Genomic DNA, 13,108 nt, shown 5'->3' with positions numbered 1-13,108 from the left:
CTCCCCCTGCTGTCTTTGTGCGGTAACTTGACAGTTATGGTACATGCACACGGGGCACAACTGTCGCCACAAACACGTGGCACGCGCATGTTGCGGTGACAGGTCCCCCGTGTGTATGAGGCGCGCGCCACAAACCGTCGCTAGCTGACGTGGCCAATCCCCGGCAACAGCTGTCGCTAGTCCGCCACACGTACTGCGTGTGTATGCGGACTAGCGACAGCAACCCATCCACTATGCACGGAGCTTCCGGCAGGGGGGGAGGAATCTTCAGCGACAGCTTCCGTCGCATCTCTGTCCCTCTGTGCGCCGTGTGTACGGCTGCTGCACAGAGGGACCTGGCGACGAGCTGTCGCTGTTTTTTTTTTTTGGTCTCTTGTGAGACATTTGTGCCTCGTGTGTACGAGGCTATAGCCTTTGGGGAGAGCCAGGCAGCCTGCTTCTCACGCTGATTGGATGCAACAGGGATGTCGGCGGATTTTTCAGTGTATCAATGCAGAAGAAGCAGGCAATTCTGCGGGCATCCCTGCAGCCCTTTAGATGTGCATATTTGTATTTTAGCACATAGAAGAGCTCCCCCTGGTGGCTGCAGCACATCTAAAGGGATGACCGTATGCACAATCCGGAAAACCTCTGAGTCACACACACAGCTCCCTGCCTGCCTGCTGCCCTGCTAGAAGGCTGGTAAGTGACACTTACTGGCCAGGGCTTGTGAATTGAGGCATGTTTGTTCGGTAAGTTAGGGGGAAAACTTTTGTGAATTTGAGAAAAAAGTGTACAATACTGCAGGAGATATTTTACCATCCAAAATTCTTTTATTGAACTGCTGATTGTGAATAGAGCCAATTGTGTGCTTTTATCTAGGCATATATTAGGCAATGGAAAAAGAGGGTATTTTTTTGATTGAGAATCAAACAGTAATGCCTGGGATCCACTCAGAGATGGATTAGGATGTAATGGGGCCCTAGGCAAGGTAGTAGATTTGGGACCCCCTTGTGGTCTTTTTGGTAAGCTGAAGTGGAGGGGTCAGAGAAGGTGGCAGGTGGGCCCCTTGACACCCACTAGGCCCCAGGCACCTGCCTAGGTTGCCTGGTGGATGATCCTGCTCTGGATCCACTGGCAGCACATTCTGATTGCCAGCAAAGGCGGAAACCTATAGGGGTGGTTCCTCTTGCAGTGTTGTGATTGTGGAGCGCCGATCAAGCAAGCTCTACGGTGGATTCACACTGTGCATGTTGCAGGCATTATAATGTGTGTGTATTGCAATGGACACTGCACATTATAACACACAAGTTAATTCAAAGCCTGTATACAGTGAGTTAGAACAACAATGGATTCCACCGCTAAGGTACCAATGCGAACATACCTTTACAATATAATGTGTTTCTATTGTCTGGCGCAACACATCGCATTATATTATCTGACACAATGCACTGCAACTTGTCACTGTAAATGAAGCCTAACTATTGGTTGTTTTACACCACTCAATAGGAGTCAGAATTCTAAATAAAAATTGAGTAAAACAATACCACCATCACAACATGGAACGCTTGAAAACGTGTCTACAATATATGATATTTTTCACCGATCATACACTTGATCAGATAGATACTATCTAGAGTCCTTTCACTCTGTGTCCATTGTGTTCCGTCGCAGCGGACAATATCATCACATTGCAAATAAATTATATTCCTATGATGCTTTTCACACTGAGTGCAGTAGGTTTCGATGAAGTGACGCACAGCATGCTGTGAATGCACTGGGCAACATGTGCGTTTACAGTGGTGGTGAAGAATACTTTCATAGTACTGTATGCTTCATTATATAGTAGCAAATATATCGGCGCCAAGGGACAATGGAACCGCCGCTGAGAAGAACAATGTCCAAAAGTTCAGAAGTCAGGCCGTTACCTTCCAGGCGGCACCATTGTTTATTGATCTACGATTGACCATTACATGCGCGCTAATCTTCTGGGGTTCCCCGTTTATGGGCCCCATATGTGAGTTATCGTTTTTATGTCTACTGCCTTTTAAAGAAATTTTATCTAAATAAACGGGTTACGCTTAGATATTGCCGTTTTTGTTTTCCTATACAAATTCCTGAAACTTTACCTCCATACGGATGTCCACTGGATCTTCACGACGTCTGATGTTCCCTGGACGTTATCTGTGACCTGAGCCATTTCACAACCTTATAATGTGGGTTGTTGGGAGCTGTTAAGCTTTTTCTAGTTTTGATGTTTGGCGGATACCTACCTCTGAGCATTTGATATATTGTGGTGAAGAATTTACCATTCCTTACATACAATGACTTTCTAAACCTGCGCTGACCTTTGATGTATGCCTGTATGCTTCATTGCAAGGTCATACCGCATACCTAAAGCCCAAGTTTTCAGCACTAGTGGGTTGCGATCTTACAACGCAATTGTGCACAGTGTGAAAAGAAACATCAAAACTACTAACAACATTGCCTTGTGTATGTCTTTCCCAGATACATTTCAATCAGTCTTTTAATGAAAACTGATAGGCAGTGGCACTAGTTTGTAATCAATTTTTGTGTCCAGTCCCTAATATATTAAAAACACTGCATGGTGTATGACTAGGTTTACACTGAAACAGTCTACAGTGTTTCTGAACAGCAACTACCGGTATGATGTATCTAGGGGTTGCATCCTGTCCTAAAGGCCCATACTCACGGGCGAGAAATGTGGCCTGTCGCCAGCACACGTGAGCGTGTGGGCGACAGGCCGGCGACAGCTTCTCGCCAGGTCCCTCCGCGTACACACGCGGAAGAGGGACCAGCGGCAAGGCGGAAGCTGTCGCTGACGTTCCTCCTCCCCCCGCCGGAAGCTCCATGTACCTACATGGAGGTTGCTGTCGCTAGCCCGCGTACTCACGCGGACTAGCAACAGTTGCGGCGGGGGGGCAGCGGCGACTGTCGCCATGCGATTGAAAGTTTCAATCGCCTGGCGACATGAGCGACGGGCGACAGTTCGGGGTGCGCGCGCGTGCGGCGGCCCATACTCACGGGCGACCTGTCGCCGCAACACGCGCGCGCCGCATGTTGCGGCGACAAATGTCACTCGTGAGTATGGGCCTTAAGGCAAGCTACATGATTAAAGCCGCTGGAGAGTGGAGACATTCCCTATTACAGCTGGCTGAGCCGACTCTCTTATCTGTCAGGACGTGATAACTCGAGGAAATGAGAAATCAATAGATTCCAGGCAATCCCGAGTGCAACGTGAAGTTCACACTCTGCCTCTGCTGTGTATTCCCACGAGAGACCTGGCGCACTAAGCGCTGATCCTGACAATGGACTTGCTCTGACAATGTGCACCACCAGCTGAATAGTTATGTGTGTAACAAGCCATCGGTATAGGAAAGGCAGAAAAGTCAATATAAATACGCATTTACAACTATTCCCTTTAGCCTTTGTATAACAGGTTTTTTTCTTTCCATAGGATACACGTATGCAAAAAACAAAGCATCAATGATATAACTTTATCATTCCTGAGATCAACAGTTACGTCCGATGATGAAAATAAATCAAAGCATGAACTTTTGTAAGATCTGCGATTGAACATCCTCATCATGCATTCCACGTAAAATCACGTCGGCTTACAACTAGAATGAACATAGACAACAAATAGTGATACAGACGGGAGTCTGAGGATATGTGGCCAGCAGTATTCCTAAACCGCTAGCCACCAGCACAGCATAGCTACTCACCGTGTTGCGCTGCTCCGGAGAACTGGCACAGTCTCACCGCAAGCCTTCTGTGCCGAGAATCCAACGACGCATGCGCAGTACTAATGCATCTAGTCAGAGAAGGGGTGTTCATTAAGAGCTATTCCAATGCTGCCAAATTATTGTGATTACTGAAGCTGAAGCCTGCTGCACCGAGAACTTTCGTGAAGTCGTGTTTCTCCTTTTATTATTTATTTTATAAATATGTTCTCCAGAAAACGTCAACAAATACTGTATGTCACGTTTGCCTTGTTTGCAGTTCTAGCAGTACAACTGAATGTCTAATCTCATATAATGTTGTTCACAACTTCACACTATGGGCTTGATCCACTAAACCGTGCTAATTCATAGCATGGCTGCGCTAGCACTTGCGTACAAAAATTCACGATTGCGCACGGAAATTCGCGATTGCGCGGTCATGCTATGAGTTAGCACAGTTTAGTGAATCAAAAGCCCTATGTGTGTTGCTTTGACTTTTAATGGAAGGCTGGGTTCACGCTGTGCACATTATACAACATATAGGGCTCTATTCATAAAAAAGTTGTTGCGAGAAAACTCCTGGAGGGAAAATACCGCAGCGGTATTTTACACTTCTGGGTGGTCATTCAAAGAAATCTTGAAAGCTGCGATGCAAGAGCGGAGATCTCCCGCTGAAAGCTGGCGGTAAGCTGTCGGAAGGCATGCGGAAACACTTCAGCCGCCAGAGTCCCTCCGTGCACTGCTCTCTCTGGGAGGTCTGTCCCATTCACTTGTATGTAATCCGCAAAATCAGAGGAACCGGTATTTCCCGTCCACATACCGCTTCCTCTAATCTTTATGAATGGACATTTTGTTATTTTTTTCTAGATAAATCTAGAAAAACACTGGAGAAGGCGGAAATTTCTCGCTCTGCTGGGGGATTGTAGATTTTCATGCGGGAACAGCTTTTATGAATGCCCACTTTGCTAAATGGACGGGAAAATCTGCTGTTTTGAGCGGAAAACTTGCGGTAAGGTTTTATGAATAGAGCCCATAATGGGCTCTATTCATAAAACTTCTGAGCCGGAAAAAATCCTGGAGGTAAAATACCGCAGCGGTATTTTACACTTCTGGGTGGTCATTCAAAGAAATCTTGAAAGCTGCGATGCAAGAGCGGAGATCTCCCGCTGAAAGCTGGCGGTAAGCTGTCGGAAGGCATGCGGAAACACTTCAGCCGGCAGAGTCCCTCCGTGCACTGCTCTCTCTGGGAGGTCTGTCCCATTCACTTGTATGTAATCCGCAAAATCAGAGGAAGCGGTATTTCCCGTCCACATACCGCTTCCTCTAATCTTTATGAATGGACATTTTGTTACTTTTTTCTAGATAAATCTAGAAAAACACTGGAGAAGGCGGAAATTTCTCGCTCTGCTGGGGGATTGTAGATTTTCATGCGGGAACAGCTTTTATGAATGCCCACTTTGCTAAATGGACGGGAAAATCCGCTGTTTTGAGCGGAAAACTTGCGGTAAGGTTTTATGAATAGAGCCCAATGTGTTTGTAGTTTTTAGAAGTGTACCTAAACCAATAACATTTACTTACCTGGGGCTTCGGCCAGCCCCCCACAGCCGTCCTGTGCCCGCGCCAGTCCTCTAGGATCCTCCGCTCTCCTGCAGCGGCTAATTTTTGTTTTTCGCTGACCAGGAGTCGGCAGGCCACTGCTTCCTCGCCACGCGTAGTTTAGCACGCATGTGCAAGACTATTGCGGACGGGAATGCAAGCTAAACCACGCATAGCAAGAGCCGCGCAGGTGCAGTGGCCCTCCAACTCCCGATCGGTGAAGAACGCAACTTAGTCGCGGCAGGAGAACGGAGGATCCTAGAGGACTGGCGGGGGCACAGGACGGCAGTAGGGGGCTGGTCGAAACCCCAGGTAAGTAAACGTCATTGGTTTAGGTTCACCTTAAGGGGCTGGGACCCATAGGGCATTTTTGAAAGAGTTTTGGGATTGGCGACAATCACAGGCAATCCCCAAAAAGTCTTTGCCAGTGAAAGTGAGTGGTGGGAACCCCACTAGTGTAATTGCGATTAGGGGTAATCACAATCGCAGGACATGCAGCATTTTGCGCTGTATATAGTAGCACTGCAAAAATCACTTTGAAAAGCTATTTTGTAGCGATCGGGGGGGGAGTGACTGACAATTTTTAAATAAAGATATTTATACTTAGGGCTCTTTCACAATAGAGGCTAGTTTCGGCGTTTTACAGCCAAGACCATAGTTTTTCAAGGTAAAATGAAAGTCCATAGACTTTCATTTTACCTTTCACACAGCAGCTTTTTGGGGAGTTGCTGTTTGAAGCTCCCCGGAGCTTTTTTAAAGCTTTTTACAGCCGACGTCGGCTTTTCGCGTTTCAATGATAGTCAATGGAAAAGGCACAGCGTTTTTACAGCTTTTTTTAAAGAGTTTCACAGCTGACTTGTTGACTTCCTTTTCAAAGAAAAAAAAAAGGACGTTTTCATATGAGCTGTAAAACGCTATGAAAAAGCTTTGAAAACGCTATGGAAAGGATACAAAAAAGCTGACAGCAAAAGGCAGCCCATTAGCCTTTTCTACCACAGCCTCTAGTGTGAAAGAGCCCTTACCGGGTGTCCATATTTCTGGCTTCCATCTGTAGCCCCACCCCCCAAAGGAAGAGGTCACAGGTGCTTCTCTGATTGGTCCTAGAGAAGCACCTACGACCTCTTCCTTTAGGGGGTGGGGCTACGGATGGAACCAGACACCTAGTAAGTATAGTAAAGTGTTTTGGGAAAAAAAAAAAAAAACAGCTCATCGGAAGCGCTGTACAGTTTTCAGTAAAGCGCTTTTAACCTCTGGGAACTGCAATCGTAATAAGAATCGCTGCACACAACGCTGTGGCAATTTTAAAGCACTGCAGAAATTCCTAGTGGGCTCACAGTGCATCAGTTGAGTCAACTCACTTCGCAAAGAATTTTATGGAGCTGCGCACATCTCTATGTTGAACCTGATTGCGTTAACTCTTTGCATGCAAGCTATGTCCAGTTGCAGTCCACACACATTTAAACGTGCGCATTATGCAGCACACCACTGTGAATCCACAAAAACCATGAGTTTCACTTACCTGGGGCATCTACCAGCCCCCTGCTCGCCATCCTGTGCGCTCGCAGTCACTCATCGCTCCTCTGGTCCCCTGCTGCCTGCTAGTTTTGTTTTTGCCAACTGGGAGTTGGCCGGCCGCCATGCGTACCTTTTTACCCATTCCCGCTGGTGCAGGAAGCTATCGCGGACATTAACAAGTATATTTTTACGCATTGCACCTGTAACACGTAAAAATGTACTTCTTAATGTTCGCGATAGCTTCCTGCACCAGCGGGAATGCGTAAAAAGTCCCAGTCGGCAAAAACGAAACTAGCTGGCAGCAGGGGACCAGAGGAGCGATGAGTGACTGCGAGGGCACAGGATGGCTGCTGGGGGCTGGTAGTTGCCCCAGGTAAGTGAAACTCATGAGGTTTTTTTTTGAGTTAAGGTTCCCTTTAAGGTGAGCACTAACGAAACTATTTGCTGAACGATCGTTTAACAAACGATTATTTGTATGATCGATCGGAAATTAATGTTTGAGACCACTAACAGATGAAAATCTCCTAGCCAATCATATCAGATCAATTTAATCGATGCGATTTTCAGATCAATCCCATGAATCTAATTGGATTGATTTGGATATTTTTGTCCGTTAGCGGTCTCAAACCTTAATTTCCGATCGTTCATGCAAATAATCATTATCGTCGAATGATCGTTTCCTATCGGTAGTGGCCACCTTTAGGCCTGGGTCACAGTTATTGAGAAGCTTGATGGAATTTGTGCAATGTAAAATCACATGTAATGCCATTCAGGGGTGACACGTGCCCTAGTTCAGAGCTCTGCAATTCTTCAGCTTTATTATTTAAAAAAAGTAAAATAAATAAATTAGAAAAGTAAATCACTTATTAAATACATCTCACCTATGCAGGCATAGTCGTGTCAGGATGGGGCTCCACTAAACTAAACTATACCAGCCCACATGGTGACAAAGCCTTCCCCTCTCATACAAAGCTCAGTCCATATCATGGAATCATGGGCAAGGGGCTCATCCCCAGCTCTATGTGTTATGCTGAACACACACCATGCGTTTCCGCGTCGAATGCGTCCGTCGATACGCGTCGATTCGATTATTTCCGGGCATTTCCGAGCGCATTTCGATGATTTTTAGGTCGATTGCCATGTAAAGTATGGCAAATCGACCTAATGATCCATCGAAACGTGAATCGGACATGTCGGAAATAATCGAATCGACGAGTATCGACGGACGCATCGAACGCGGAAACGCATGGTGTGTATTCAGCATTAGAGGTGGGGGCCACTACCTCTGTGCATGGAGGAGATAGGTAACGGGAGGACTCATGGTGGTTTGGGAGCATCCTTAAATAAGGAGTGTGCTTTTGCCCAGTGCCCAGCCCCATCACAAGTTGCCCCTACAGCGCCGACACCGTCACAACTACCCACCCCCTTCTAGCAGGGTCTCTGCCGCTCTAAAATACAGAGGACCCTGGTAAAGCATCTTTAAACCTGCGGTCGGAGCTTCCCATGGGTCCACAGTCTGGACCATTGAGAATCTTACATGCATTGGTTAAACTTTTTAAGATAACTGTACACACATTTTCTAATAATCCTCTCAAGCATTGTTAACCCCTTTTCTCTTGTGTAGACTAAAGGCTCGTACACACGTCTGATGAAAGGTACTGACGGCTCTGTCGTCACCTCCCGCTGGGTGGGTTTTCAGCAGACAGTACAGTGTGTGTACAGTCTGTCGGTGGACTGCTAAGGCTGTTTCTGAGCGATCACTGAGAAACAGCCTTATCAGTCCACCGACAGACTGTACACACGCTGTACTGTCTGCTGAAAACCCGCCCAGCGGGAGGTGACGCGTCGTTGCCAGGCCCGGCCCTAGACTTTTTGCCGCCTGAGGCAAACTTTGAAGAAATTAAAGCCCCCCCTCCGTCCGTGGGCGTGGGGGGCCGCCCGAGCTGGAGGGGTTAGCGGGCAGGAAGGGGGTATTGGGCCTAGCGGCGGGAAGGGGTGTCGGACCCCCCCCCCCTCCCTCACCTGGGTCCCCCGTCCTCCGCTCCCCTCCAGCTTTAAAAAGTTAAGTTGCCGCAGCTATTGTAAGAGGCACGGGCGGGGATCACTCACCTCTTCCGCGTTCCAATGTGCGCTCCACTGACGTCACTTCCTGTAACGCCGTCCACTTACAATACAGTGGGCGGCGTAGCAGGAAGTGACGTCAGTGGAGCGCACGCTGGAACGCGGAAGAGGTGAGTGATCCCCGCCCGTGCCTCTTACAATAGCGGCGGCAACTTAACTCTTTAAAGCTGGAGGGGAGCAGAGGACGGGGGACACAGGTGAGGGAGGGGGGGTCCGACCCCTCTCCCGGCCGCTAGGCCCAATAACCCCTTCCTGCCCGCTATCCCCTCCAGCTCGGGCGGCCTCCCACACCCACCCAGAAGTGCCGCCTGAGGCAAAAGTTTCACCCCTCATGGGCGGGCCGGCCCTGGTCGTTGCCTTTCATCAGACGTGTGTACGAGCCTTTAGTAAAGTTTGAGAACCCTGCCATAAACAGTGTAAGAATGGCTGCAGTTTACATTTTCCCAGTGAAATTTGTATTTGTCTTCGCCCACTGAAGACCCGGCGCTGCCCAGGTATGTATTAAATCAATAGGTGAATTTGGATTGGCTTTTGTAGGCTCCACCCACTTTTCTGATTATTAATCCCAGTCGCCCAGTGATCAACTGTGCAAAGTTTGAGAACCCTACCATAAACAGTGTAAGGCCCCGTTCACACCTGAGCATTTTGCCGGCGATTTCGGCAAAACGCTCAAGCGCTAGCGCTTTTCAAAGCGCTAGTGCAATAGAAACCTATGGGCCCGTTCTCACTTGGGCGATTTGCGATTAACTCAAATCGCTCCCAAAAAATTAGTATCCTGCACCATTTTCAGGCGATTTTGCGGCAATCGCGTTTAGTGCTACAGAAACGCTAATCGTGATCGCGGAAAATCGCCCCAAGTGTGAATGGCGATTTTTGGCATTAATCGCCTAAAATTGCCTGAGCAAAATGCTAGCAAAATCGCTAGCGTTTTGTGATTTTCAAGTGTGAATGGGGCCTAAGAATAGCTGCAGTTTACATTTTCCCAGTGAAATTTGTATTTGTCTCAGCCCACTTTTTGGTTATGGGGATAAAAAGTATCCTATATGTTATTCCAGGTAACGTACTATATGTGTGCCAAATTTCATTCAAATCCGTGCAACCATTGTTGCGTGATTGTGTAACAAACATCCAAACTTTTGCATTTATAATATTATATTAGTGAGATATGTGCAGACTGCATCACTACCTATACCACCATCAGGACCTACTGCCAGGTGCGGACATACGGCCGTGCAGCCGCACGAGGGCCCCTGAAGTTCTGTTGCTTCAGGGGCCCATTAAGTATTGCTGTTTTTTTTTTATATTAATATTTCTTTTACTGGGGGGCCCCGACTCCTATCCTCCCCCCTCACCTCGGGGCCCCCCCTCATGCTGCGGGAGAGCTGAGTGGCAAATACAGGAAGTCTCCGGGGTTCCAGCAGGCGCTAGAGGCTCAGCCGCTTGGTCTCCACTGTCTTCTCTCCTCTGTATACTGCTCGTTACTAAACCAGGAAGTAGCGAGCAGTATACAGAGGAGAGGATACAGAGGAGACCAAGTGGCTGAGCCTCTAGCGCCTGCTGGAACCCTGGAGACTTCCTGTATTTGCCGCTCGGCTCTCCCGCCGCGCATACCGAGAGGGGGGCCCCCCAAGGTGAGGGAGGGAGGATAGGAGTCGGGCCCCCCACCCGGATAGCTACCTTCCCGGCTACCTGCCCACCCAACCAGCTAGCTACCTACCTACCCACTCGGCTACCTACCTAACCACCCACCCGGCTACCTACCTACCGGGCTAGTTACCAACCCACCCGGCTACCTAACCACCCACCCGGCTACCTAACCACCCACCCACCAGGCTACCTACCTACCCACCAAGCTACCTACCCACCTGGCTACCTACCCACTAGACTACCTACCTACCCACCCACCCACCTACCCAGGCACCCACCCGGCTACCTACCCACCAACCAGGCTACCTACCCACCCACCCGGCTACCCACCCACCAGGCTACCTACCTACCAGGCTACCTACCTACCGGGCTAGTTACCAACCCACCCACCAGGCTACCTACCCACCTGGCTACCTACCCACCCACCAGGCTACCTACCCACCCGGCTACCCAGCCACCCACCCGGCTACCTACCCACCTGGCTACCTACCCACCCACCAGGCCACCTACCCACCCGGCTACCCACCCACCAAGCTACCTACCTACCCACCCACCAGGCTGCCTACCTACCCACCCACCAGGCTACCTACCTACCTACCCCACCCGGCTACCTACCTACCCACCCAACCACCCATGGGAGCTGCGTGCCGGATGGAGGCTGGGACAGGAGGTCTGCTGCTGCAGGTGAGTAAATGGTTTTTTTTTTTTATTTATATTAGCAGGTGTATGTTCTGGGCAGGTCTGCCACATGATTGCATGTATTTTCTGGGCAAATCTGCCGACATGATTGCACGTATTTTCTGGGCAAATCTGCCGACATGATTGCACGTATTTTCTGGGCATATCTGCCGACATGATTGCACATATTTTCTGGACATATCTGCCGACATGATCGCACGTATTTTCTGGGCATATCTGCCAACATGTTTGCATGTATTTTCTGGGCATATCTGCCGACAAGATTGCACGTATTTTCTGGGCAAATCTGCTCACATTATGTGTATTTTCTTGAGAAAACCTGCACAATTATGTGAATTTTCTGGGGAAAGAGTCCTTAAAACTTGGGCCCACTGTCTTTGCGTTGCACTTTTCAAGGGAACCTGAGGTGAGAATAATATTGAGGCTGCCATATTTCTCTCCTTTTAAGCAATACCAGTTGCCTGGCTGCCGTGCTGGTCCTCTGCCTCTTATTCTTTCAACCATAGACCCTAAACAAGCATGCAGCAGGTCAGGGATTTCTGACAATATTGTCAGAACTGAGAAGATTAGCTGCATGCTTGATGCTGGTGTAATTCAGTTTATTACCGCAGCCAAATAGATCAGCAGTGCCGCCAGGCAACTAGTATTGTTTAAAAGGAAATAAATATGGCAGCCTCCATATCACTCTCACCCCGGGTTCACTTTAAATTAGTTAGCTCCGCCCTCATCTGGTCATTGCCACATCCATTTTGCAGGTTCTATCCACACCCATCTTTTGCGCGCAGCAGGTTACAGCCACGCCCATTTTTGCCTCGGCGCACTTCGCGCACCTAGGTGCACATAGGTGCCCACAATTGCAATTTTGCACAGGGGCCCACTGCTGGCTGTGTCCTCCACTGCCTACTGCTATGACTTTTACTGCTTTCTTCAAAGATGCAATTGGTCCATGTGGATTATAATGAGGGAGAAATACATATAAAAGACTTTGGATAGACTCGAGTTGTAATGTGATTGGTCATAGGGATAGAAGCTAGATCAGTCAAGCATTATTCCATGAATTCCCTTTGCAAATTACATTCTTTTAGGAGCATTGATCATCCCTAGGCAGCAGTTTGTTGTTTGGCGCACACTTTGGAATTCAGAATGCCCAAATGTACAAAGTGATTCAAAGTTATCTTCCTGCATAAGTAAAGTGCAGAGGGTAAACACTTTCATTCAACAAGCTCTATAAGGAACACTTTACTATCATTTTAGACAGATTAAAGTGTACCTGGAGTGACATGTGACAGTGGCGTAGGAACCACTGTAGCAGGCATAGCATTTGCTATGGGGCTCATGGCCACTAGGGGGCCTGCTGATCCTGGCTGCCTGTGTTTTTTTATTTGATTTTTCCCTTATTACATCCCACTGGACCCTGCATTGTCGTCACCCCAAACCCCCTCACCCACTCCACACCAAGGCTGGTTGAAGAAGGAGGGCATGCAAGGGGGAGGGGAATATTTCTTAATCTTCTCACTCAGAGCAGATTGATATGGCTCTGTTCCCAACAATCACTTCTTAGTTCCAGAACAGAGCAGTACTGAGCTTCCAGACTCTGCCCTCTCCAGACTCCATCTGCACCTGGCCAGAGCACTGGAGGGGACACAGAAAGATGGGAAAGAGAAAGGAGAAGCTGTGTGACAGTGTGAGTGACATTTCTGATGCCTCCTATCTACCAACCAGGTAGGAACAGGAAGGTGCAAAGAGAGAGAGGCTTTTGATGCCCATTGATATTTTTCCTGAGGTTATCCCATCAGCTCACATATGAA

General features: G+C 48.3%; 1 protein-coding gene across 6 annotated transcripts in view; it reads right to left on the bottom strand.

Annotated features, from left to right (window-relative positions):
• Positions 1–13,108, bottom strand: part of MRAP2 (melanocortin 2 receptor accessory protein 2) — a 452,653-nt gene that overhangs the window by 115,485 nt on the left and 324,060 nt on the right. Inside the window, exon 1 of one of the 6 annotated variants that reach the window (XM_068281591.1) lies at positions 3,726–3,770. The exons of the other annotated variants lie outside the window; for them this stretch is intronic. The gene's annotated coding sequence lies outside the window, so the exon portion shown is untranslated. Of the gene's footprint in view, positions 1–3,725; positions 3,771–13,108 lie in introns of those variants that run through there. 6 annotated transcript variants of the gene reach the window in all.

Source organism: Hyperolius riggenbachi, chromosome 4 (assembly GCF_040937935.1).
Source record: "Hyperolius riggenbachi isolate aHypRig1 chromosome 4, aHypRig1.pri, whole genome shotgun sequence".
NCBI classification, from domain to species: domain Eukaryota; kingdom Metazoa; phylum Chordata; class Amphibia; order Anura; family Hyperoliidae; genus Hyperolius; species Hyperolius riggenbachi.
The sequence above is the reverse complement of the archived record's forward strand: the minus strand, read 5'-3'. Positions and strand labels throughout refer to the sequence as shown.